Raw genomic sequence first — 5,497 nt, forward strand, 5'->3', positions numbered from 1 at the left:
AATAAGGACAGCCACAGCAGCCCCTAATTATGTTATTTTCCTCCACAATGTGAGATGTAATATTGGGCCAAGCAACATCATCTTTAATGCAGGTGTCCGCTTTGTGACCAAGATGTCAACACGTGTATTGTTGACTTGTCTTGGCATTTAGGGACATTTGTCTTTGTTGCTTTCTGTCGGACCTGGATGGGCTGGTGATAAATCAATTCCCTATGGCAATAGTACTCTTCAGTGCCACCATTAAGTGTGATTATAAGCAATAGCAATAATCATCATGTCACTGTTTCCAAGGCAATTTTTGCTGTCTTTGTATTGGCACTCTTTCATCTCCAGCTCCCCAACAGCCAGATGCTGGAGGTCAGTGTGTTTTGCTGGCTCTGTAGTGACAGGTCATAATCTTGACGCTGCATTATTGTCAAAGGATTGCATTGCAGGCCCCTCTCTGGCAAGAAACAGGTAGCACAGAAAGATTTATTCCTGTGTTTTCTGCCCCTTTTGCCACCAGCACAAGGCAGGAAACTAGGGGAACCTGGCAGAACACAGCTTTGGCTTTTCTGCTGTGGGAAAGGAATCCCCCTTCCATTGCCCTGGAAAATGGCAGAGTTGATAGGGAAAGCTGCTTCCATGCAGCAAAGACATGGCTGGCTGAAACACTCATCCAGCCCTCTCCTCTGGATTAAGGAGGGCTTTTTTTTTTTAATCAGTTCAATGTTTTACAGCTCAAATTCAAATAGGAGCTTAAGAGCTTAATGAAACATAAGGATGTGTTGGCATGAATGGGCCATTTTTCCTCTCGGTGCCTGATGAGCCTGTGCACAGCTCTGCTTGGTGTCAGCCTGGGAAGGAAAATACCTGTGCCTTGCCATCACAACCTAATCAGGTATGTACAGGCTTTTCATTGGCTTGCTGGGAAGGTGAGACAGTCAGACCTTCAGCTAGTCAAACAGGGTTAATCCTCACAGGGTCATGCCATCTTAAACTCACTGACCCAGTCTGCCTGGCAGCCCTTTGTATGGTTTCTCCCTCTTCTCCAGTGCTAATGACTGTGGCTTTATGGGTATTGGATGCAAGGGGTCCTCGGGGCTTTTGGAGGCTATTGTAGGGTGCATTAAGAGCCATCTCAGGTGCTGTCATTCCCAACCTGGTTCCAGATAGACAGTGCTGCCTGAATTTAATTGCAGGTAGGTGCCCAGCGCATTGGGAAGCTTGTTGCTATTCAGCATCAGTGGTCAGCCACTGTCTGCTTCCTCATTTGGAAGCCTCTGAATCCCAGTGAAGCCTCACCACCTCCTGCCACTGGCTTGGTCTCTCTTGTTCAGTCTCCTCCACTCTTGGATGCCTCTTGTCCTCCTTTGCTAGCTTCAGCAGCTGCCCCTCTCTTTCTCTCTCTCTGCATGCCCAGCTCATATCACAGAGCAACTTTCCAAAGCAAGAACTTCACCTGCCACCTTGTAGTTACTGTGAGAAACAGCGATTGTCCGAGAAGCCAAAGAAACCCCAAGACACAGATCACATATCAGCAAAGGTGGCTTTCTCTGCCCACTGTGATGTGTCCTATGGAAGTGCAACTGGCTATTGTGTTATAAGGGCAGAGAACAGGGAGTATATAAAACCTGGATTTAAAAAAAAAGGCAGAAGAAAGGGTGCTCCATTTGGGGAAGGAAGAATCCTCCCAGGCTTCTGGACCAGATCCCCCCAGCTGGTGTAAATAAAAAAGCGCTAGACTGGTTTACTCTAGCTGCAGCTGCTGTAAAATACTTTTCCCAAAGCATTTTCCTGCCGAGTTGGTTTTCTTTTTCTACCTTCCTCCAACTTAAAATGTCATTGCTCAAATCCAGACACGCAGCCCAATCGGCAACTAGCAGCCAGCAGGATGGCTAAGAAACATCAGACCCAGGCTGAGTTCAGAGATAGAAATGCTGTGCTTCCCATGAATAAGTCCAACCTGTTCTTTTTCTCAGCACTTCCAATACCCTTCCTCCAGAGCACACCACAAGGATCCCTCAAAGGCACAGGGCTGTTGGACCTGACAGCTGGCAGATGTGCCAGATCAAGCTGGAAGGAGGAGCATCATCTTAAAGGACGCCTCTAGAGCTGGCATGTGCAGCTCTCTCAATGTCCCTGCTAAGCCCCAATGCCTTCGGTGTCATGGTGCAGCACTGACATGGGGATGGCCACACCAGCTGGAAGGCATGGACCTGGGCTGAAGGGGCCTCCTTAAGCATTTCTGCTGCTGCTGGCTAGGTGAACTTGTGTTTAAAGGCGTCTTGCTCAAAGTCAGCCATCTGTGCTGTTTTCACTCTGAATGATAAACACTTAAGGGTCACCTGCTTTCTTTAATCTCCTCTGGCTTGTATTCATATGAGCTGTGCATCATATTAATTATGCTTCTTTTATTCTTGTCTGTGCCAACACAAGGGTATCATTACTGCTATTGCTTTCTCTTTTCATTATTGGTATGCTCTCAGTCACCAGTGCCTAATATTCTGTACCACGAGAGTACACTTTCCTGATCACCTTCCTTCATTAAGAAAACTTAATTTTAGTGCTGATGGGAAATGAATTGGATTAAAGAAAACAAACCACCCTAAAACAACCATGAGGCTTCTGGTTGGATTAAATATTAAAATTAATAATCCAGTGCTGCATTCAGCTCTGTATTTATGTTAATATTTAATTCAATAAAAGCCCATGTTTTAGAACATTTTCCCATTTGTTTAAAGCTACAGATGAAATTGCAATTTCTGAATAAAGTAGAACAATACGTAGCTAACTGTTTTATGGTAATGAGGGGGAATGGCAGCTCAAACATCTTCTACCTGGCAAGGACGGGGGGGGGGGGGGTGTGTGTGGGGGGGGGGGGGGTGTAGCAGCGGGAAAGGGAGCGGATAGCAAAGCTACAGAGGAATGCAAATCCTGCTTGCTGGTGGAAACCTTGACAGCTAGAAAAGAGGCTGCAGCTTGCAAGGCAGCAGTGCAAAGCCCGGGCACCGTGAGAGCTCTACATGCGACAACCACTTGGCTTCAAAATGTGTGTTGCCACTATTACATGGGGTTTTGTCTTTGTCGCATCAAAGCGCTTGATGATGTTTGCCCTTGGGAAGGATAACTGCTGGACTGCCAGTGAGGATTCAGGTCCTGGGCTGGGGGTGTATCCTGGCTGGCAAGGACGCATCTGGATGCCTTGCAGGTTCACCAGTACTTGTGTCTGGGATGCTTTCTCTAGCAAAGCCTGCTAGCAGAAAAATGGTCCAGTGGGGGTGTTGCCACACAAAGTCTGAAATTTGGATAAGACCTAGGATTGAATGAGGATGTGGAGTCTGGTGTGAGGCAGGTCCCAGACTGATTTTTCTGTTCATGGCTTTGAAATGCCCTGGCTCCTGCTGGAAGCACCAGGCAAGATGAGCTTTAGTTCATTTGCTTTTCCAGTACTGAATCAAGCATGTCTGAAGTAGACCTCGAGCATTACTGCAATCCTGGGGTTCAGGACATCAAGCATTCCAAGCATGGCAAGGTAAACCAAGTCCAGGAGGAGAATCCATTGCCTGGGAGGTTTCATGTTTCAGTGTAGAAAATCAGCTGGGAAGAACTTCTTAAGTCCTGCTCAGTTGTTCTTATTTTCCAAGGGCTGGAAAATGGATGTTCTTGTAGAAGCTGATGCTGGGGTTTTGGCTATCAGGAGATAGTACAAACTCCCTTTTCTTTCTCAGGATAGCTGTGATCTTGAAAACCAGAATAATTATATTGTCTGATGTTACGTGGAGCATGTAGCAGTGATCAGTAGAATTGAAGTGCTTTGGAAGTGAAGTTGCAAGTGAGTTTTCTAAAGTTTAGAAGCATACCCAAACTTCCTTGAACCTTTTGGGGCCTAATTAAATTTGAGGGAATTTATAAGAACCTGCATGGAAGATAATACTTTTTTCTATTAAGAAACTGCTTAATAAAACAGATTATGTGTAAAATAGAAATATGGGCTTTGTGAAGAAAGAGTGAAAAGACACTAATGAGCAGTGTCTGAGTGTTAATGAATCATATTAGCATGCCATTACCTGTGAAGATTATAAATAGACCAACTAGTTTTAGGCTTCCTTTTCTCCAAAGACCCTTAAGTGATTTCTGAAGGTGGCCTGTTGCAGTTAGTCCTGTTTTGTAGAACAGGAAGCTAAAGCAGAAGTGCATCACTCCCATTCACTCTCAAGCTTAGGTGAAGGTGACAATAAGGACATTGTGGTTGTATTTTTATATCGTATGCTTTGGTCTTTGGACATTCAAAAGTGCCAGGCACCATCCTGATCTCTAGGTGTGGAGCAGTTCTTCCACCTGCCTAGAGGTAGAATTGAGAAGCTCACAGATCCAGCAAGTACCTCCCTTCTTAGGTACTAAGTGTTTTGTTCCTCCCTAGACCTTGTGTGGACTGTGTCTACTCCAGCAACTATCCTACATGGGTGATGGTAATGGGTCCTCAGGGCACTTGGCAGGCACTCAGTTCCAGGGCTCTGCTGACATCAGAACTTGTCCCTTCTGCATGGCTGCTGATGCCTGCAAGCAGTCCCACCAGTCAGGCAGTCTTGGTTAGGGGATCAGGGCTCTGTTTTATGTGGTACCTGTGGTTTGTTGATCACTGTTTAAAGAGACAGTAAGGCATATCTCTCCTTCATCATCATGTCATCCTCAGCCTGTTCACTGGAAGCCAGGAGTGATTTAATTTTTCCTTTCTTGCTCTTTTCAGCTCTTCTGGGAGCTGGAATTGACATCCATGATTGAGAAGAATCCCAATTATAGCCAGATAGGACTAGGAAAGATGGGCTGTTAATGGTAATATCATTAAATATATGTTCATGGATGTCTTTGTCACCTCAGACGGTGCTGTGGAAAAGGAAATTACTGCATTTCACTGGGGCTTAGCCTACAGAGATTGACTTTGAGAAGGAAGGTAGAAAAGAGACAAAATGCCAGTGTGCTGGGGAAGAGGGAGCACGGCTCAAAGGCAATGCTGGGCCACACAGGAGCACTCTTTCCTTCTTTTTATTTACAGCAAACCTTCCTGTTGCAGTGAATGGACACATTCAATAATATTCTGGATAAAGAAGCTGGGAAGAGGCGCTACTAATAATTGTGAAGGATGTCATGAAAGAAGAGCTAATGTGTTTAAACATATGGGCTGGGATTCCTCTCACCTCACCCATCATGTAAATTAGGTAAGTGCTCATGTTAGGTCTCTCTGTAGTCTGTGCAGAAGTAAGTTTCTTCCAGAAGATGATTTGTCCTGTCCCAAAGGGAGCTGCACTGCTTGGTGTTGCAGACCTGGGAGAGTAAGGAGCCTTCCTTGCATTCTTCCATGGAAGAGCTGTAGTCTTACCAAAAGCCATGGGACTTCATCTGTGACATCCTCTAACAATGTAAGCAGATTCATGAGCCACTTATGGGTGGACTGAAAAATGTATCTATTGCATCACCAAAGTAGAGGGTAGGCTCTCCAGCATAAGGTTGGAGTAGA

General features: G+C 45.4%; 1 long non-coding RNA gene across 1 annotated transcript; it reads left to right on the forward strand.

Moving 5' to 3' along the window:
- The first annotated feature begins 1,661 nt into the window (after window positions 1-1,661).
- On the forward strand, window positions 1,662-5,239 carry LOC130609810 (uncharacterized). The gene is made up of 3 exons (XR_008974878.1): window positions 1,662-2,244; window positions 3,711-3,814; window positions 5,036-5,239. It is a non-coding gene; the product is annotated as an uncharacterized LOC130609810 (long non-coding RNA).
- The last annotated feature ends 258 nt before the right edge of the window (window positions 5,240-5,497 follow it).

This window comes from Pezoporus wallicus, unplaced genomic scaffold, assembly GCF_028554395.1.
Source record: "Pezoporus wallicus isolate ANWC-B61680 ecotype Strahan unplaced genomic scaffold, APGP_CSIRO_Pwel_v1 contig_593, whole genome shotgun sequence".
NCBI lineage: Eukaryota > Metazoa > Chordata > Aves > Psittaciformes > Psittacidae > Pezoporus > Pezoporus wallicus.